At 34.8% G+C, this 23,277-nt stretch overlaps 1 protein-coding gene and 1 long non-coding RNA gene across 6 annotated transcripts in view; one reads left to right on the top strand and one right to left on the bottom strand.

Annotated features, from left to right (window-relative positions):
- Nucleotides 1-23,277, top strand: part of Pcdh9 (protocadherin 9) — an 845,344-nt gene that overhangs the window by 675,615 nt on the left and 146,452 nt on the right. The window lies entirely within an intron of this gene.
- LOC125392152 (uncharacterized) lies at nt 820-22,712 on the bottom strand. The gene is made up of 3 exons (XR_007229413.3): nt 22,503-22,712; nt 21,035-21,167; nt 820-1,255 (listed from the first exon to the last, which is right to left on the bottom strand). It is a non-coding gene; the product is annotated as an uncharacterized LOC125392152 (long non-coding RNA).

The raw sequence follows: 23,277 nt of genomic DNA, 5'->3' as shown, positions 1-23,277 counted from the left end.
TACATTTTCAAATTTTAATGCATACCTGACTTGATTTTTGTGTTAAAATCATGATCAAAATTATTTTCCCCAAAATAGCCATGTTAATAGTTAAAAAGTATTTCTAATTGTATCTGCCTATTATCTCAGCTACTTGAGAACTAAGACAGGAAGGTCAGACTTTCAAAACTCTCCTGCACTAGAAAATGAGTTCAATATAAGCCCAAGCAACTTAGTGAGACTCTTTCAAAATAACAAGTTAAAAAGTGTGTACAGTTCAGTGCTGACTTGAATGTGTCGCTTGTGAGTCACCTTACGTTCAAATCAGTATGTCAAAAAAAGTTAAAAATCTCTTTTTTTTTCACAAATAGCATTTTAGTGAAGGCTAAAGATGATTTGGAGACATCACCATTGTTTGAGTCCTCAATTTATACCTAAACATATAATTTCCTGGTGAGGTTTCTATTTGGTAAAATTAATATATATATATATATATATATTTAATATACTATGAAAGTTTCGATGTTATTCATCACATTTTAGCACAAAAATAGATGGATTATAAGAACCATGAGTAAGGGATCAATTACCTGATAGTAGGAGACTAATATTTCGTTGTCTAGGCAATGAGTCGGTTCATTCCTGACATAACGGCACTGGAGATGAGTGTTAAAATACGGCATTGAATCAACAGCAGACTCGCGTGTCAGTTTTTTCACCTATGTTGATTCGTAAGTTGGCATAGATTTAACAACTAGACAAACAGGAGTGTTTCAAGTATGAAACAAATTCAGACGCTTATCTTTTATACTAATATTTTATTTATCCATGAGTCTTCAGTACTCCCTTGCCTTTGTAAAGCATGTTCTGATCTTGCCCATCCTCCACTCTCTTCCTCTGCTGCTCCCTTCTGCCCCACACACTGACTCACTGGCAACTTCACCTCCTCTCTTTATTTTTTAAAACTTATTCATATTCGCTGTAGTGCAATTAATGTTGTCAACATATTCACGCATATGGAGCTGTTCACTGGGGAACCTACCCAAGTTACCTACAAATGGAGACCAATTGCCAGATGTTATTGCAGTTGCAATGGCTTCCAGATCCCCTGCTCCACATACGCTGGAATTCTGACTGGTTTCATCTTCTGCGGATAGCCCCGATCATAGTGAGCCGATGAGGACAACAGCGGTGTCACATTTGGCAGTTGGTGTATCACAACTCTCTTCCCTCCATCAGCTTCCTTGGTCTTGCAACAATTCTTCCTTAAAGTTGCCTGAGATAGGGAAGTTTGAAATAAGCATCCCTTTCAAATCTCAGCACACAGTCACTAATACTTGACATTTCATTCAGTTATGAGTCTTTGTATTAGCCGCTACCTACCACAAACAAATACACCTGCAGATATAAAAATAAATGTTTAGAAATAATCTGACAGCCTTACCTTTTAGTAAACCAACAGAGGTACATTCTCTGTTAGAACATATGATCTCCCAGTTGAGACTCTTTTACAATAAGTCCTCATATTCAAACATAAAGCTTATGTTTTTAATCCCCATGACTTGTAAATCTTAGTTAGGTGCTCTGTGACAGAGATTTTCATTGAATAACTCGTGTTTCCTGTATAGTCTTATTTCTGTTCAGACAGAATGTGTGTGTGTGTGTGTGTGTGTGTGTGTGTGTGTGTGTGTGTGTGTATGTGACGGAGAGGATTTGGGGAGAGGAATAGAAAGAGGCAGTGGGTAGGGAGAAAGGTTTAGCATGCAAACTAGTGGATTTCCATATGGCTTCTATATGTATTCCTCCTTTGGCTAAGGCTAAGGCTTCCTTCCTTTAAACTTTTCTTTTCCTAATCCCCATTCACATTTAAACATCTAAATTATACTTTTCTCACATTTCATCATACTTTTCCTTGTTTGGGAGATTATAGATTTACATATAGCTTTGCATACACCCATTATTTTTGTTAAGTCTCCTTCCTGCCCTCCATCCCCCAACCCCCTACACACTCTATACTTAAAACTTTCTGTCCCCAGAATATCCCATTACTACTTTCATTGCTTCTATATTTTATTGTCTCCTCCTTAATGGATTTGCCCACAAAATGGAGTCTTTTTTAGTTTCTTGACTCTCAAATTATTCCAGATAAGCATACAAAAGAGAATATTTGAAATTAACATCTCAAAGAATTAGGACAGAGGAATTTAAATATACTCATCATAAAAATCATTATACATCATGATAAAATGTAAAGTCACATATATGATAATTGTCATGATTTGATTGCTGTCAATGTCTACATGAATCAAAATATGGCAGCATCACTCATAAATATGTACAAATATTATGTGTCATCAAAATATTTTAAATTAATATAGAATTCTTAAAAGTTCATGGTAAGCTGATTTATGCAGAGAAATCACAAAATTGAATTGTTGTGATATAGACTAATTATTCTGATGCAAATGAACTATATTTCTATTTTAATTCAGTAAAAATGTTACATGAAGAACAATAGTTAAGAGGATCTTCAAATTAACACAAACCTTATCCCAGCAAACTTTCTTTCAAAGTTACATATTTACCTAGTAGTGTAACTGGCCTGTGAGGCTACCTTGTGGAGCTCAAATATCATGGTTCAAATCCTAGAAATTTGAAAAATTCATTTAATCTCTGTTGCATTGATTATTCTTCATTGTAAAATATAAATTTCTTAGAAATGCCACTATGTCTGAAGTCATTAACAGCTAGTAAAATGTTTTGAGTAGTGTTAAGCAAATAGAGTTTGCTCTGTAAAAATTATTGCATTTAAATAAAAATTATAATGTTACTATCTCAATCCTATTCCAGAAACACAAACTCATAGTAGGGTAAAAATAAAATGCATCCAGCTGAATTAAATATATACCGAATTTTAATTTTTGCCAATTCTTTATAAGTTTTACTGTAATATCTTTCAAAAAGTAGCTCTAAGTTTAGTTAAAGGGAATTGACTGTTTGCAGCTAAATATGGAGAAGCTGAGAAAGTGTTAAGACTGTCTTTTTTGCTTATTTCACAATTGATTCTCTTTGTTGTCAAGGTAATGAATTAGCAATCACCTTTTCTAACTGTCTATCCCCTCCCTAAAAAAAAAAAGGCATGTATGAAAGGATGAGCCCTTTAAAAATCCATAGCTGAAAATGTGACACAAAAAGCACACATAGATTTTACGTGCAAGTTGTATCTTTCTTAAGCTATAGGCAAGATTTCTCTGTTTCTGGTTTACAAGATAAGAAATCATTTTCCTCAGGCTCTCAGTAGAATTATCTTCTTCATATTAGATATCAACAGGCAACCAATGATAATAAAGGCTGTCTTTTTATCCATGTCTTACTGTTTGCCATCCATTATGTTTTATGGGACTCTATTCATTTACGTTTTAGGAAATAATCTTTTTTAGTTATCTTTATTCAGATATTTACTATCTATATTTTTAATTTTAAATTTGTAATTAGAAAAAGAGAGATGGACTACTTACACAAGTTCACTCAGCATGTAGTGAAAATCGATAGAATTTAAATGGAATGGAATCATGTGACGGATCGTCTTTAATACCTATTCCAATGTGATGCTGCAAATAATTTTTCTTTAAATGCTGGACTGTACAATGCTGCAGATATACCCCTGTGGTTTTTCCTCTGCTTTTTAAAAACTTTCTGCTTTCAAGATTTTTTTTTTGTACCATATCATAGTACTGTGCATTGTTTATGTATCCCACAGTGAGGTCTTGTTTAAATAGGCTTTCCTCAGGGGCAAATTGGCCCAGCCTTGTCTCCAGCACTTTCCAGGAATACTACTCTTTTCAAATTTCATCAAGCCCCAGACATTGCCAGAACAGCATAGTGAACAGGGCTAATTCACTTAAGGAATTGCGTTATTCATCATCTGAACAACTCAGAGAGGAGATGCTATGTAAATAAGACATGCTAAAATTCAAACAAGGATATACAGTTCGAAGTACTAAGTCATACTGTTACAAATAGAATGATATTTTCTAGTTATGTCCTCTTTCTAATTTTTGACAATAAATTCACACCCACACTCCAAGCAATCATAGAAGATCATGTCAGATTCTTATCATTGCCGAAGCAATTATTTATACTGCCTTAGGAAAGATATTGGACAAGGCTTAGTTGATTATCATTAACACAAAAATACCTTTGAAATGCAAACACACAAACCAGCAAAGATACTCTGGAAAGGAGAGTGGGAGCTGGCACTGTGTCGCAGCTATCTGCCAGACACCACGGAAGAATATGAGGTAAGTCTAGGGAGACAGTGTAACTAACAGTGTCGCCACACTGACATTACCTGGGAAGGACAATTAAAGTGACCTTGTCCATGAAATGCCGGGGCTACCTTTATCAGATGCAGACAGAGCAGATAAAATGTCCAGGATGGAAGGACAACAGAAAGACAAGGTGTAAAGGAGAGATAGAACCCATTAGATCACAAGAAATTGGAGGAACTGTAATGCAGTTTGTGAGCAAGCACATCTAGAACTGAGATTACTAGGGCAATCTATTGTATCAACAGAATACTTTATAATTTAAAATTTAAAATATAATAAAATATTCAGAGACAAGCAGCAGCAGTATCAATATCCATGTAACCATATATCTGAAAAGAAAAAAGAAAAATAATCCAGCTTTCAAATATTTTGTTATAATTTAAGCACATGCACACCTGCTCTTTCCTCCTTCCTTTATTCAATTATTGTTGTCAGTAAATCAATATTGATACACTATACATATTTATGGTGTTGAATAAGGTGGCGTAATTTAGATTTTCCAAAGCAAAATGTTAATTTCTTCTACATGCAGCTATGTTACAAACCTCATTAAAAGAAATTAAACTGCCAGCTCTAATGACACCTAAATTAATTTCTAAGCAGCTTCAAAAGATATAAAAAAGACTTTAAATAGGTTTAAATAAATAGAAATAAAGAAGTCTTTTCTAAATTATGAAAAAGAGAAAGACATTAACCTGGCAACAGGAATATCTCAAATCAAGGATTGTTTACTCTAAACACATATATGCAAAATTACCTTCAAGTACAAGCATATAAAAAAATCTATTAGAAGATTTGTCTTCTTAAATTATGTTCCCATAATGATGTATATACATATATTTATTAGATTTTATCTTCTCATCTCATTTTGGAAGCTAAAAGTTGTCTAGATCTTGTTAGACATCTCATGTAATTCCAGATATTCTAATGTCTTCAAATGATATATAGGGAATACTTAGACAATCTCTCTGCAGAAGAGTGGTGTGTAGGTCTTGGGTCCTTTATTATCAAGGTGAGACTGGGAGATGTTAACACTTCAATATATGCTTATCCTCACAGTTCAATTTGCTACATTTAAATTCATGACAGTTTAACACAGAAATAACTCATAACCCATGCTTTATCTATTAATAAACATTAAAACATGTATGTGCCCGATAATATCCTTCACATTTGAGAGGTATTAAATGCACAGGATAAACATTACCATGATAGTGCAAGAAAAGTTTGCTCATTTTGACAAAGGCATGATGAATCCCATTGCCAAGAATTAGCTTTAGACATTATGTGATATCTGTCCAATGCTAATTGTTTCAGTACTAGATGTTTTTGAAGCATGAAAATCATATACCTTACATTTTAAAAGTCTTATGCTGAACTCTTGTTGGGAACAGACTATCTCAATGAAGAGAGACGTTACATACAGAATTAGACAAATGTGTTGAAAGTGAGGTGGTAAGAAGACAAATATGTCTGCATTGATTTTATTAAAGTAGCTAATGTACTCATTGATTACGGGGAAGAATGTGAGAGCAGCAAGACGAGTCAAAGAGACCTCAAATTTTCTCTGCTTTCTCTTGTGAAACAGGATGGTGGGAAAAAAACTTTCAGAATGAAAAAGTGGACAGATTTTAATTTGGGGAAGAAAGTCCACTTTTAGTCATGGTAAATATAAGAAATGCAAAGATATTCAGTGCATGGCAGGGGAAGAGTTGAACGAACAAATATGGAAAGAATTAGACAGCAAAGTGACACTACACAGACCCTGACAAGTAGAAATCAGGAATATGATTGGACATTGCTTTACTGATAGATTGAGAACCTAGCACGTCCTTGTGAATATAGATGAAATGTTCTTTTCTGGGCTGTTTTAGTGTATATATGTGACTTTTATTGAATAATGAATAAAGTTGTTTTGGCCAATGTCTTAGCAGAATAAAGTCAGGGAAAAAAATCCATACAGAATTATAAGAGAGATTAGGCAGAGTCAAGGAGACACTATGTAGCTACCCCAAAAGAAAGACGCCAGAACCTACTGGTAAGTCACAATCTCTTGGAAATACACATATTAATAGAAATATGTTTATTTAAGATATAAGAGCTAGCTAGAAAAATGTCTAAGCCACTGGCCAAACAATGTTGTAATTAATATAGTTTCTGTATGATTATTTGGGTCAGGGTGGCAGGGAATGAAAGAATGGTCCCCGCCTACAAGTTTCAGTGAAGAATTGAAAAGAATCCTACTGAAATAGGTTCATAATGGTATAGAAGCAATCTAGAGAAAGATGTACAAGCGACACCAAAAATTTAATTTATAAGGAAGTTAGATAAATTTAATATTTGTTGTCAAGGTGATAGTCAAATTAGAGATTTGGTTTGTGTCAATAACAACAATTTTATTTTTCACTAATTGATAGGATTTTTTTTAAAGAAATATGAATCTTATTTGGAAAAGAACTAATTATTGCTATTTAAATAAATAAACTCTAATAAGATGTGCTATTGAGAGTATCCCCTCAGAGAAGAGGAGAGAGGAAATAATTTATTTTAAAAATCAATTAGAAATGTGTGTGTGTGCGTGTGTGTGTGTGTGTGTGTGTGTGTGTGTGTATGCGCGCACGTGCCTGAGTCTAGGTGTGTGCCTGTGTTTGTGTCTGTGTGTGTAGAAAAGAATCATCTGCTACTATATGAGCAAATAGGTCTTTTGCGAAGCTAGATTATATAATTTTGGTGGATAATCTTTTTCTTTCGGTAACTTGGTGCTTCTAGAATATTTGGAGAACATCAACATTAAATTTATAAGCAAACTTTTTTTCACCAGGTTTTAAGGATATTATGTAAGTGTCAATTGTTGTGGTTTCCTTTAGTGTCAGACTCAAGTGAACTGAAACTGGTAATATATTTCACTCAGTTTTAATGACCGATGTGAGAGCATTATTCTTAATACTTAAGTCTCTTTAAAACAAACATTCATATGGAATGTGCATAAAATAAAGAAAGTTGATATTTAACTAAAACTTTTAGTGATATAGTTTCACAAATAAGCCGCAGACAGAGAAAAATTATTGGGAGATCCTGGTATTCTGTGTTTTGTTTCAAAGTTGCTTTAGTTAGTTAATAGCATTAAAAACTCCTGATGTGAATAAAACTGGACAGGGTGCTGCCTACCTTAATACTACGATTATTTTGAGGTATATAAATCATACTAATTGAGCTGTCACATATACTTATATTTTACTAAAATTAATTTTATGTGTGTTTAACTGGCAATTTAGGGAAATCTAAAACCCAAGTACTTAATCTCAATTATTATGAATATTCCTCAAATCAGTTTATGACAAGACCAAAATTATTTCTAATATATTTGTGAGCTATGCAAATTTCTATACATAAGACTTGGGATTTTTTGAAAATATTTTGGTCTCCAAAAACATGTGTTTTATTAGATGAGTTCTGATCATATCAAGACTTTGTTCTTTATCTCGTCCAAAGTTGCAATCTTAATATTTATGATTTTTCAGAAGCTTGTTTTGTCAAGACTGTGTTCTTGTTGATCCTTCCTTCTTGGTATAATCACTCATGTCACATTTCCCCAAAGATGCTACAGATGAGCAAACCTCTATGACCAAGACTTCACTTTTTTGCAGATGTTTAATAAAGCTAGTATGACTTCACCCTGAATGTGGCTTACGTCTTTCCTTTCTCTAGAATGTGTACTAGAAATGGAAGGCAACCGCCTGATGGAAGTCAAGTGTGCTATCGGTGAGAACAACATTAAAATATTAGCTCTAATATAATACACAGTCCTTTATTCCTGTTTCAAAATCAGTAGAAGTTAAAACGTTGAAGACAAAAATTACAATTTCAGTGGCCGCCTCCCCATTAACATGCTAATGTTTGCGACTTGCTAGCCCTGCCATTGTGAGGAAAGTGCCCAGGGTGAGAAAGGCATGCACAATCACTTCCTGCAACACTCAACACTCACTCACTTGCAAGCTGCTCTCTGGAGCAAAGGGAAACTTACAGTTTCTTCATTGAAGTATGCCCAAGCCTTTGATTACTTCTATTACTGCACAGTGTCTATATCTGGCTATCAAATTGTGCAATTTTCCTTCATTATAGACCCGGCTGCTTCAGATTGAGAACACGGTACCCTGTCTTCTAATTCCAGTAAAGTCAATTATATAAACCCTTTAGCTTTTAACAAAATTCTCTTTAGCACACTGCTTCTCTTAGAACAGGCAGAGCTAAGCAAAAGGGAACTGTGCAAGCTTTTCAGGTACAGCTGAGTTCTGCTCAGCAGGTACATTTATTACTAATGGGTAAAATAGTCTCCGTTTTTAGCTACATAATGCTTCTGAAGCCCTCCGTTTTCTGGTTTGGAGAGACATTCCAGTTATGCTGAGAGAAGAAGGTGAATGCCACTGAATGCAACTTGAGGTTGCAGCAGGGGCAGTTTTTATCACTTACTTTGTTTCAGAAGACAGCACTGTTTGTGTCCTTAATGCGTTGATTTGCATTATATGCCATGGGCCACCCAGACTTGACCATTTGAAACACATCCCTGGTTCATGTAAAATCTCTCATAAGAAGATGTTCAAAAACGTTGATGTTATGTTTACATATTAAGTATTTTATCAGAAAGGATGGTTTGAATACTCTGATGTACACTGTGTAAAACAGAATTACTCTATATTTTTGAGCATCCCTTCAATTTAATTTCTTAGGACTGATGGGATATTTTAAAACATTTTCTCCAATACGGTTATTTTCATTTTTAATCAATAAGATACAGCCATATGCGGATCTGTGACTTGTTCTCTCCCATACCTGACAAAACATTCTTTGGTAATGACTATTACCTGTATGTGGAGAGCATGATTGATGGTTTCCACATGAAGGAGGTTTTCTCACCTGCTCTGAGGTTTGTGGGTTGGTGGATTTGCTGCATTTAATGAACTCTATTTCCACCGAGTACATGAAGATGGTGGAGATGAACCAAATGAATTCTACACACAACATCCACTTTACCTCAAATGTTTATTGTCTTGCTACTCAAATATGGTCCATAAATGCGTAGATTACAAATATCAGATTCACGTGAAAAGTTAGAAAAATGTGGAATCCCACTCAGCATACCACACACAGGAATCAGACTCTGGGATTATGTTCTCTGTCCTTCTTCCATTTCCTTACATCCTCGCACTCCTGTTTCTTCAATCTTCTCTCTAGTGTGTAATATAAAACTATGTGACAGTGCAAACTTGAAGGCAAAACCATGCCCTAAAATCCATCAAAATGCACTAAAATATTCTGTTTTCTAGAAAACTCTAAAATTGTATTTGTACTGGGAAGAAATAGAAATGTGGAACTCTTAATATTATTTTGTTTTATGTGGAATGCAAAGGATTGAATCAGTCCATTGATTGTAATGTTAATGCATTCTCATGTTAGGAGAATGTGTTCCTAGGGAAGTAGCTATGTGTCTTGGGAATCATCACTTAGAGGTAATAAAACTACTGCTTTCCACCCAAATTAAAACAGATCTGAGTCTTAAATATTGCTAGTATGCAGTTTGTGTGTATGTCATTTTGATTGGAAGTTCAGTTTAGTATTGGCATCACGTCTTAGTTTATTACAAACACAATTGGTCTTTTTTTCTCCTATTTTTAAGTCTAGTCTGATTCTAAACTATTCCTAACTATTATATACATATATAAAGTATTTGTCAATATCAGCCATTTTTTAAAAAAAATCTCTCACACATTATATTATGACCCCCACTTTCCCCTCCCTCCGCTCCTCTCAGTGTCCCCCCAATCCCCCTCTCCACTATATCAGCTACTCCTCTGCCTTCCTTCACCAAAAGGCAGGCCTTCCAGGGATGCCAAATGAACATGACATAAGAAGTTACAATAAGAGTGGGCACAAACCCGCCTATCAAGACGGAACTAGGATATTCAGTAGGAGGAAACATGTCCCACAAGCAAGGAGAAGATTCACAGAACGATCCCAACTCCCACTTTTAGGAGTCCCACAAGAGCACCTAGGTACATCAGCATAACATATGCACAAAGGACAAGGACGTAGCTCTGACACTCATGGCGTTTGTGATTGCTACTTCGGTCTCTGTGATCCCCTAAGAGCCCTGCTTCGTTGATTCTGTGGACCACATTCTAGCAAAGTCCTTGACCCCTCTGAGTCCAAAAATCTTCTGCAGGGTTCTCTTGACTCCAACTAGTGCTTGGCTATCCATCTCTGTATCTGCTCCCATAAATTGCTAGATGCAGCCTCTCTAATGACAACTGGACAAGACACTTATCCATACAAGTAGCAGAATGTCATTAGGATTTATTTTGTTTACTATCTTCCCCATCGTTTTGTTTGTTTGTTTGTTTGTTCTATCTTAGGTCTCTGGCCTGTCTAAGCTCTAGTTCCAGGAGTCCATCCAGGCAGGGTCAGGAAAAGTCTCCCTCTAGTGGCATAGATCTCAAGTGAAGCCAGGCACCCATACAAGTTCTCAGACACCGTGACCTTGGCACATCTTTCAAACAGGACAGATTGTTGGTCAAAAGTTCTGTGTTCCAGTTCCGCTTATGAATGCCTTGTCTTGTCATAAAAGATGACTAGTTCCGGTTCCATACCCCCCCACAATGCTATTTACTTTGTGAAGTTAAAAACTACTACATTTACTTTACTGAAACCTTTTAGAAAGTACAAATAGGAGTGATTTGCGTACCGCCAAATCTATAACACACTGAAATCTTGATTAGCTTCAGTTCTCTAAATATTTACTATGAAACTATTTCTTTCTCTATTTCAAGTATTTGAGTTCTTAAAGCAATTGTAAAATGTGCAGATTGTACAGCAGCGTTTTCCAGTTCATAGAATCAACTCGGGTGCACCTAAAAATTCCAAAGCTCAGGCCACATTCCCCGGCAATTATGTAGTCCCAGTCTCCCAGGCTGAGATTCATCCACTGGCAGATCTTCAGTCCCACCAGTTGACTGTAATATAAAGGCAATTTAAAGATCTGCTCTCACAGACAAAGTGGTGATCATGGATGATTTAAATTCCAATTTTTATCTCCCCTGATGTTCCTTCTTAATTTCATCCCTAGACAAACAACTCAAGTTTCATCTCTATATCCCAAATGAATCTTCCTTCCTGATTTCTTTATTTCTGATAATGAAAATTTCATTCTTCAAACCACCAAGGTTTAAGCTGTCAAAATTAGCTTTAGTCATCTCTCTGTTTGGGGGCTTTAGCTCTTTTCCAAGGCTATCATTTTAAATAAGTACGTGCGAAACTGGGTTTGGGTCTTAGCTATTATTATTAACCCCCTGTAGCACTGTGCACAAGCAGATGTTTCCATATAAACAACAAAGGAGCAGGGGGAGGTGAGCTTTGTACCACTGCCAATTTTCATGGTGTAAATATCCCCACCGGAGCAGATTTTACAGTAACAATTGGTAGCAAATATGTGACTCTTTGGCAATCAGCCCTGGCAAACTTGTATAAGCTGTCTGTCCTATAGCACAGCAACAGGCACTCAGTGGGGACATTTTGTTGACTAAAGAAGAGATGCTAAAGTAAGGCCTCTCAGGGCAAGTGTGCTTTTCCTTGAATACCTATTTCTTCATATTGCAAGTTGTCCACATTCTGATCTAATGCACTCATTTACTTAGGGACAAAGGGGAGCTTAGTATTTTAAGAATGATTGTTTATAATATACGTGACAATCATACATTGCTCATGTAATTCTGGTTGTTGCTGATGTTATTGTTTAAGACACTATATCAGTTCTTACTCAGAAAAACTAAAGGAGTAGACATTAAAATAGTAAACACATACAGTTGTGGGTCTCACACTTTGTGTATATCATTTATTGTTGTAACATTATCTAGAAATAAAGCAAAATTATAAATTTTGGAACCATTTAGCAATATTTTTATAGCTGATTATATGGGCACTTTTCTTAATGGACTAGGAAGTATATGTATTCAAAATGTATTTAAACTAAAATAATTATTTAAGCTGTTTTTCCGCGATCAATACTAATGCTAAACAATTTTCTGCATTCAGCCCAAAACAATAGTTTTAATTTGGGCAGTCTGAGAAGAGTAAGGATGTGCAACATCTCAGAGGAACTTGAAGATTAAAACTATTTTTGGTTAAAGATGATTTATTTAGTTTTAATATAACTGAAATCCTGCAAAGGGAATTTTCTAAAATGTAACAAATGTGATTTATAGTTTCAAATTCCACATGAATGAATCAGTAAAGGAATATGTGAGTCAGACATAATCTTTTAAGAAGGTTTAATGTGCTAGCGATAGCTCAGGAACTGTCTCCCAGTTAATTTATTTCAGCATTTCAGAGCCAGTCTCCAGGGGCCATCCTTACGAAAGGTGGGAGGTGGTATATGGACAGTCTCAGTTGCCGACCAGCACTAACGTTCCTGGTCTGAACCTCTGATAATTTATACAGGCATGAAAAGTTCCCAGTCAATGCTGGCTGCATTGAGCCTTCTTTACAGAAATATCAATAATAGTGTACTGTTTTTAAAAACTAAAGAAACAACCGGGGTGTGGGTGGAATCTTCCACTATTGACTATTGTCAACCCTACTGTGAACCTATAATGATTAGGACAGTGTCACTAGGAAGGGTCTACATGCTGAAGTTACTTGGGCAGTTCTGCAGCTGTTGACAGAGAAGATTCTGAAGCTCCAGCTTGTCCTGTCTCTGTCACTCAGCAGATATGCCTGTTTCTCTTCTTGATTCATTTACATGATCTTGGGAGAGGTCACATACAATTCTGAGTGTGGGAACTCAGTACCAATGATTTATATTTATGTATCATGTCAGTCCAACAGTAGCAGAACATCAAATCCAGGCTTACTTGAGATTTTATTTTCTGGTTATGCCAAGTTATGGCCAGAGAAATAGTTCAGAAGTAGCTCAGAACTGATGTATTTCAATGTCAGACAATGTCTGGATCTGCATTTAAATATTTCTGTGATACATAATGAAACAGCTTCCTTCGCTTTATCTTTCTGTTTTTCTTTCCATATCTGTCTTACTATTAAAGCCTTTCTCAGTTTTCTTTTCATTGATTGTGCCATTCATTTCCTGTCATCGCAATTTCCATTGTATATTTTAAATAAAAGCCATGATGCTTATGTTTTATATCTCTAGCTATATGTCACTACTGGTCACAAAGCCTAGAAAATTCAAATTGTATGTCATGAAGACATTAAAATGATACCACTTATTTTTGAAAAACAATGCTACAAAGTTTTCGGGTCATTTTTCTTGACTCTCCTCATTCCTTTTCCCTTGAACATAGATGATATTTAAACAAGCAAACACTAACTACTAATTGAATTGGTTTAGATAATCAAATTCTGCATGTGAAGAAATCGCTTTTACACTTCCTCATCAATATTTCCTGGGATATGTATGATTTACATAATGCATATAAACACGAAGGGATTCAAAGCCAGCCCAGAGCTAACTCTCCTGAATTTATTCTCTGATGTGAAGAGTCGATATTTGTCAAAATTCCTGAAGAATTTGGCAGCTGACTGACATCTCCAGAGAGGTCCTCATTACTTCCTTTCTAAACATGAGTTTGTTCTTCTATCACTCTTTTTTACCCATCATTCCTTTCATGATTTTACTGTTTTAGCACCCTGGAAATTTACATCAGTGTCTATTTCATCAATGTATCAATGCATACTCGTGACACTCATTTGTAAAGAACAGCTTTGAAAACCAGTCATCACAATCGTTACGATCCACTTAACAGGTAGAAGTGACTACCTATTTACTGTCTGCCACACAGAGGTCTATTATTTCAGATGCGGAAAATACCGTCGATCTTCATTTTTTTTCCGCTGCTCTTTACATTGGGCATCCACAACTTCTAGGTCTCTCTCTCTCACTCTACACAATGCTGAACCAGAATCCCACGAAGAAAGAATCAGGCTTCTCAGAAATAGAAGGTTGGAGTCTTTTCCTCTGGGTCAAGCAAAATTAACAACTTAAAAACTGCCTCAATGTTTTCCATATTAAAATGAAAGTCTCTGGAAGCTTCACCTACATTTTAAACAGTAATCAGATGGCAATGAATTGTAAGTTACTGTTTTCAGAAAACCCAAATGGAATCTGTTGGTGCTGTAATAACTTCCAACACATTGGGAATATTGTTTTGATTTCACCTAATGGCTGTTTGTCACTGCAAAATATTGTCAAAGCCTACAGAATACATCAAAAGGAGTGTTTAGCAATGTATTCTGGGAATGACTATAATTAGAATTATTTAATTTTAAAAGTAATTGATTAGGCCCACATTAGTCTATGGTGTGTGTGTGTGTGTGTGTGTGTGTGTGTACACATTTATGCTCAGATGTGTGCATCTGTGTGTGTGGAGTGCTACAGAATAACCTCAGAAACTTTATCTCAGTTGCCTTCCGCACTTTTGTTGTTTCTGTTTGTATTCGAGTGAGTGTCTGCCATTAGCTAGAGTTTACTTATTTATTCAGGCTCCCTGCCCAGCAATCCCTAAGAGATCTATGTTGTCTCTGTCTCCCCAGCAATTAGGTTCCAAGCTTGTGTCACATGGATCATGATGATCAAAGGAAATCCGCTTACTTCTAAGGTAGACACTTTGTCTAGTGAGATTTTTTTTTTTAAAGTCTCTTATTCCATTCTCAAGGGAAAACAGAAGTAAAGAATACCATTTCAGCCTTAACCAGTTCATCCTGCTGTAAATCTCAGTAATGTTTTGGATAGATTTATGAAGAAAGCTTTTTAATGGAATCTGCAGAAATGATCTTCCACTTATGATACTTTCAATTTTTTGGTATTAGTGTGATACAATCTGATTGTTGTATCTGCTGATGCAGAGAACAGCAGCATAAAAATGAAAAAGTAATATACATGTGATGAGTATTGATAAGTGTCAAATCAAAAATGAGAGTGTTAGGCTGACATTAAGTGGACTTAAAGTAAAATATAAACCAGAATATAATAGAAAATTTCATAACTGGAGTACTAATGTATAACTAAATCAGCTAAATAATTATGCTTATTCTTTATAAATTCATATTAAAAAGCATTTTTAAATGGAATAAAATTAACTTCAATAACCATTATTCCAAAATGCTTACCTGATGCTTACCTAAATTATTGCAAATATTAATTTTCATATGGGTTCCATGGTGTTGGTTGGCATAGGAACTTAATAGCTTCTAAACTGTGTGTTCAAGATCAATTGATATTCTTTTAAGGCTGATTTATGCTCTGAAATTTTTATTTCTGTTGTATTAATATCTTCTACCATCTCAGGTATGAGTGTTGAAGGGATAAAGTACTTCTCAAGAGTGATACAAACACACTCCCATTGGTCACAAAGAAGATGGCTCCCTGAGAAGCAATTTTGCCCTTTTCATATATAATAGCCTTCCAGAGATCAAATTTCAGTCTTTTGTTTAAATATAAAAAAGAGCCTATCACTAATTTTGGGTCACTAATTCCATGATTTGCGTGTGTCCCATATATTCATGAATGCTCTTCAACTTTACAGGCTCTAGTTAAAAACTTGCTAGAAAATTTAAACTTTTTTGGTTTTGTTGTTGTTGACTGTTTTTTTATTTCCTTTGGCAACTTCTTACAGTTTATTTGCCTGGTTGCAAACATTCAGAGAGCTTAAATTAATACTCTTTGATATTTACTCATAAAGTGACTACATATCTTTTTAGGTTGAGATGAAACACTCCTTCAAAGAAATATGTCTTTAATAGCAAATCTATTTTGTTTATACTTATCTATATTTATTTTGAAAATACATAAATCTTGCAGAATATGCTATAAAAGTCCAATATTATTTTAAAGTTAAATGAGTCTTCACACTTTTTTTAGTTATATCTTTTTTGATCTGAAGATGATGAGTTATATTAAAAGGAAGATGTTTATTCTTATTTTAAAATATTTTCCTAAATATCTATTAATGAGATTTAATTATAGAGATATAAATATCTCACTTGTAATTATTCAAGGATTTTCATTTTAATAAAAGACAATAACAAGTAAAGCCCAGCTTTGCCCAGTGTAGATTCCACTGAGGTCCTAATTTCATGTTCTCAGAAGGACTTTGATGATCCCAGCAGGGTTTTCCACCAGTGCAGAAACAGGGCAGCCAGGAGCTCCCAAAATGACATTTCCACATATGTCCCCATGGGTGTCCACAATGATTGGAGAATTACCAGGAAGGGAGGCTGACTTAATTAACTTTGAGAGTGTTTATGTTAGGGGAGCAAAGAGTAATTCATCATTAGAGTAGGCACTGGAAGCAGCAGAGAGGAAGAATGAGATTCTGCCTTTGAAGAAGCTGGTGGTTTCCTAGGGATAAATTACAGTGTAGAGGACTTACAAAAACTAAATATTAGAGAGGAATACCACATAGACTAATAATGCAGTTGAAAGTGTATTCAAGTGATAGTAGCAAGGATATCTGCCTTGCTCAACTCAGTTAATCAAAGATATCTGTGCTTAAATGTTTAATTTTGAGATTATCTTTCAATGAGTAGAGTTTTATGTGGGTGCATATGTGTATATGTGTGTGTATATATGTACAAGCATATGTATGCATGAGTTTTCATATAGTTCTGAACACAGGGGTTTTAGAGTCTTTAAAAGTATGGGATGCTATTGAAGTTAATGTCTTTCTAATTTAAATTGTTTAGTTATTATTAATCATGTATGTTACTGAATGTATAACAATAATTCACTGTATTTGTACAGAATGTATTGATGACATTCACCCTACTTTTATGCTCCTTCCTCCTTATTTCCAACTTGTACTAACCACGACTTGATACTCAGAGTTTTTGTTTTTGTTTTTATTTTTTTTGATTTTCCTATAAGAGAGAGAGAACCTACAGCACTTATCTTCTGTCTTTGCTTATTTCATTAAATACAATTTCTTCCCGTTTAATTCATTCTGTCTCTAATTACAAAATTTTATTAGTATTCTGGATAAATAATATTGTATCTTATATACAGCAATTTTTAATTCATTCCTATATTTATGAGAACTTAGCTAGTGGTTGGACCGTATATGAGGAATGCCACAAAACATGGAAATAAAGCTTTCTTTTTGGCACATGGACCTCATGTCTTTGCAATATGTACATGGAGGTAAAATAGTTGGATAATCCTAAAAATATTTCAATTATACCAATTTCGATAATGAGTGTTGTAATTCATCAGTACCAAGAATGGATGAGAGTTTCTTTTCTTTAAATCCTTGCTAGGATATTGCTGGTTTGAATAAAATATCATCATAATTTTGACTTACATTTCCACAATTGCCAGAGTCTTGAAATTTTTTTTATAAATTTCTTGCAATAGATATTTATTCTCTCATTAAGTGTCCATTCAGATCATTTCTCCATTTTAGTTGGATTATGTGGTTTTGTTATATTCCTAGAATTACTTATATATTTTGGATTTTTGTAGTGAGGAGCTGCAGGCAGACCTGCTTTTCGTCCCACCCGGCTCCCGCACGGCTAGCTTAGCTCCAGAAATGACAACACACAAATTGTATTCATTTAAACACTGCCTGGCCCATTATCTCTAGAGAGTTAGTTATTGGCTAACTCTCACATCTTGATTAACCCATTTTTAATAATCTGTGTAGCACCACGAGGTGGTGGCTTACCGGGAAAGATTTAGCATGTCTGACCTGGTGGCTGGCTCCATGGCATCTGCCTCATTGCCCTCTTCCCAGCATTCTGTTCTGTTTACTCCGCCTACCTAATTTTCTGTCTTATCAAAGGGCCAAGGCAGTCTCTTTATTAACCAATGAAAATAACACATAGACAGAAGGCCCACCTACATTAGATTTTGAACTTGCCAGGTTAATGTCTGCAAAGAATCGATCCTCAATTGTCTTAGTACCGAAATTTTTTCTTCAGGTTTACTGATAATTTTCAGTTATGGGTAATGACATGTGTGACTTGTATCTTCTTCATCTTTATGCTCATGCCAGGAAAATTATATACTATTCTAATGTCTCTATTTTCTTCTTGTAGATTGCTTTTCTTTGATTTTTTGATTCACCCTAACTTGATTATTATACAACGTTATATATGGAAGAAAACTGATGAGACATAAAAATAATGATAAACACATTCTGACTTAATTGGTGCATGTTTATGTCATTCAAACTAATTAGCTAAATAGGCAAAATAGGTCTACTCATAGTTTTGATCAGAAATCTTTCACTTGACTTAGGAAGCTTTGGGAAGTTTGTTTAGAATTCAGAATCAAAAACGACATTATAGAATTCATAGTCAATCATTAAGAAATGTATTAGCCAGTTGATTTCAGAAAATTATGCATAGAAAAATGAGAGTATAAGATAACATAATGGCAGTCTGAATGTGATAATGCAGGTGCATTGTAAAACACTTAAACAAACAAAATTCAAGGATTATGTGTGCATTAAAACTTGAGGTGAGTAGAAAAGGAACAATTAGATATTTGTCTAGAATTTTCTTTAGGCTTAAAGACAAAATGCTAAGATATTAGCAAAATTGAAAGTTTAGCAGAAGTAATTTACAAGACTAGATATATTCAGTGTGCTCTTCTTTCTATTCCTTTTCCAGAGAGCATTTATAGTCCTCAGTTCTCCCAGCAGACCCAACAACACCCGTCTTGTTATCATCTATATAAGTAATTCTGTTCCAGATATTAACAAACAAACTAACAAGCTTATCTCTTATTTATTAGAATGACATTGTCACAATTTACAGAGAACTGTTAAAAATACAAAAAAAAAAAAAAAAAAACCCGCTATGACTTGTCTTATTTATAGGGACATTGTGACAGGTTAGGCAGCTGTTCAAGCTTAAATAAACAAAAATACTTTGCCAAAGTGTTTAATGAAGAGATCTTATATAATGTCACATTCTTAATTCGTGTGCTTTTTCTAAACACTAACACTATAATGGAGACCTTTTCTTTCCCTTTTACTATTGTAGTAACTAGACAGTGATATGGGAATATGTACCATTTTCAGTCTTGGTGAAACAAGGACTCCACTCACACGCTAACTTGTGGGGAAAAACATCCTCTGTCTAAACTTTAGAATTCTCATTTGTAAATAAATTTCTGGGTGCCTGAGTGTGCCGAACCAAAAAATGTGCTGTGTGAATGTAGTAATTGCTAATATCATTTAATAAAATAATTTTATAAGTACCATGGCTCAAAATGTCAATTTTATTGGATTATATTAAGCAACAGTTAGAAGAGAGAGCTTTATTGAAATAATCAACCTTCTCGTGCTCTATTTCATTTCAGGATATCATCATAGCAGCTGCTATGCAAAGCACAAGGGGAACTTATGAAGTTTACTTGTTATTTTTGCCAAAGCTAGATTAGATAAATTATATCAAGCCCAACATTTAGAGAAAGTCTATAAGATATCAAAGAGTAGAAAGTTGTATAAATTGGATTTGTTTCCTTAATTTTGTTCTACAAAAGGAATTTCATTCATCCATTTCATACAGCAAATTCCTTACATGAAAAATACCATCCTTTAGTGAATGTGAATTCCAAATGCATCCCTTCTGTTAAATAAAACTTTTAGTTTTGAATCACGTTTATGTATATTGTATTTGTGTATGTATGTATGCATGTACGTATGTATGTGTATGTATGTTCATATGCATGTATGCATGTATGGCTGCACGCATGTGTGTGGTGGCACAGCACCTGTATGGAGGTCAGCAGACACATAGATGGAGTTACATCTTCCCGCTCACCTTGTGAGAGCTATGGAAAAAACTCAGGTAAGTGTTTTTTGTTCCAGGCTCCTTTACTCTTTGAAATATCTCACTGCCCACCATTGCATTCTTAAGCTATCAGAAATGTTGCCACAGTGAATTCAAATATAAAGAATGCTATTTAATAGCATTGGAAGCAGCTCAACAGAATATGCAGCTGTAAAATCACAAATGTCGCTTTTGTACAAGTACTATGATTAACAAATAGAATAATTTTGGAATCATACAAATTATATATTGATGTTTATTTGTTACTTTCACAAACAATTGAACTATGTGATTGCAATTCAAATCACTGAGTACAATACTAACTTTGAAACATTCAGATAAAAGTAGATCATGTGTTTGTATGTGTGTGTGTGTGTGTGTGTGTGTGCATATTTGTGTATAAATTTTCTCTCCAAGATTGTATTTCATTTGGAAGAAATGGCTTACTGGAAATTCATGTGTACACATGCTAGAATATCTTCAATGTACTGTAGAAGACTGATTGTATACACTTGTGTTCTTTAAATCACTGTAGAAAACTTATCTAGTGTAGGCTAGACTCTGATTTGTTTCACTGAACTAAAATCAAAAACAAAGGAGAAAGATAAAAAGAGAGATAAAGATAACATGGACTCATTCTTTTCCTTCAAAATAAATCTACCCTCTTAACTAAATAAAATGGAAGATAAAGGAAGCCAGATAATAATACAAAATCATGAGATCTAAAAGGAAGATACAATGAGATAATTTTAGTTAATTGTATGGCAAGTTTAATCATGAAATGATGATTAGTTTGACTCTTAATATTCCTGTTCATCATCTACATCCCTTCTGATAAAACATTAAGACATAGGAGCAATTGCATGTTTATTATAAAATACCTTCAGATGCACTTTTGCTGTTGCTTTTCCTTTCAATTCTAGTCAGTGACTGAAACCTCAATAGGAGGACTTTAACTTTATTGAATTTCTCTCTTGCAAGATCTTCTCACTCAAATGAGGACTAAAATGTTAACTGAAGAAGGGAAAGAACTGAAGTATAGTAAAAAAAATAAAACATACCTAATATGTCTAGGTTCCCATGCCACCCATCAACCCCCACAGTTGTACAGCTAGAATTAGTTTATGATTTAGGGGGAAGAGAACATTTGGTGTATACTTAATTTAATTTTTCACCTAATTTCCTAAAAGAATTTCATCGAATGATTTAAAAAGTAATGGGCATCAAATAGCTTAATTTTTAATAGAATAGGCCAGTGTATTTTCTAACAGTATGCATTACTGATTATTTCAGTTTTGTTAATGTGGTACTTTACACATACATTAATTATTAGTTCAAAATTTTATCTTTGTCCCTCTGCTGTTAATGTTGCATTATCAAGAATAGCTAATACCAAGAGAGCTCAGAGCATACAATTCAAAGATTTTCCTTTTTGTGCTTTGATTTTAATTTGCCCTCATATCTCAGTCTCTGTAATCATAGTATTAACCTTGCTATGATTCTTCAGATCATTTCTAGAAAACATTACAATATTTTCTTGCAGTTGAGTGAAAGAAACAACACTCCGATAGTGACTGGTTCCTATGATCTAATGTGAAATTCACTCCGCTCATCTCATTGAATGTATAAGGCAGAGTATTCAAGCATATTTACTCAGTTACAAGGTAATTATAGTGTGATAACTAAACAACAAGGATATAAATGACTAGATGAGGTTCATTCCATGAGAAGAAGTGAGACTGTGCTTATGGAACCCTACTCTGATAGAATATTTAATAACATTGAGAAAATGTCATTACTTGATATTTGTCAGTACTACTTCCAACTATGAAGACTCTAATTATCTCTGTTTAAAACATGCGTCAGAATCTAATTGTGCCTTTTGTTGTTCTTATATCTTTTTTCGATTTTCTTTTTCTTTAATTAAAAATTTCTGCCTCCCTCCCATCCCCCCATTTCCTTCCCACCCTCCCCCTCCCTCTCCAGTCCTAAGAGAAGTCAGGATACCCTGCCCTGTGGGAAGTCCAGGTCTAGGAAGGTGTGAATCCAAACAGACTATGCTTCCAAAAAGCCAGTACACGCAGTAGAATCAAAACCCGGTGTCATTATCATTGGCTTCTCAGTTCTTATATCTTTCAATGACTTGTTGAATTAGTCAGCTTTTGCAAACTATGGAACAACCTTCACTATAATTATTACTTGTTAAATTATATAATAGTGAATGGTTAACCATTTTTATGATTTTTAGAAAAATTTTGTGCCTTAAATTCTTATGTTTTGCTTTATCTTCGTCTAAAGTTTTACTAGAACTATTTATAACTCTCCTCCTTCAACATCCCAAATACTTACCCTGTGGGCCACCAGTGTCCTGAACTGTCATTTCTTCTAATAAGTTCAATAAGTAGCCAAATTGTTTTGTTCTTGTTGTTGTTTCTTTCTTTCTTTCTTTTTTTTTAAATTACCCATTCTTAAGTAACACAAAATGATATGACTGAACATAGATATTCAAACATTAAAAAACAAAGAAAACTTGGCCTTGAATCTCTGCATCTGCTTCCATCAGTTACTGGATGAAAGTTCTATGATGACAGTTAGGGTGGTCATCAATATGACTACAAGAGAAGGCCAGTTCAGGCACCTCTCCACTATTGCTAGGATTCCTAGCTGGAGTCATCCTTGTGAATTCCTGGGTGTTTCTCTATCCCCAGGTTCTCCCTAGACCCATAATGCCTCCATCTATCAAAATGCTTCTTTTATTTTTCTTCCTTTCTTTCCCTCCCCCAACTGGACCATTCCATTCCCTCATGTTCTCACCATCACCTGCCATCCACTGCCTACCCCCAGGTCACCCAGGAGATCTTACCTATTTTCCCTTCCTAGGGTGATCCATGCTTCTCAATCTAAGAGACTATAGGGTGGCTTGGACTTTCTGTAGGGCCTCTGTTTGTGAGGCTGAGGTTTATTCCTGGAGCATTAACTGGCTTTTTGGAGCCCATTCCCAATGGTGGAAAACTTTGTTCAACATTGATACAGGGGCAGAGGCTTGGTCCTGCCTTTAAGTGATCTGCAAGGTTTTGTTGACTCCCAGTGGGAGACCTTAATCCCTTTGAGGATCAGAGGGAGT

The sequence above is a fragment of the Myodes glareolus genome, chromosome 12 (assembly GCF_982192425.1).
Source record: "Myodes glareolus chromosome 12, mMyoGla1.1, whole genome shotgun sequence".
Classification (NCBI taxonomy): Eukaryota; Metazoa; Chordata; class Mammalia; order Rodentia; family Cricetidae; genus Myodes; species Myodes glareolus.
The sequence above is the reverse complement of the archived record's forward strand: the minus strand, read 5'-3'. Positions and strand labels throughout refer to the sequence as shown.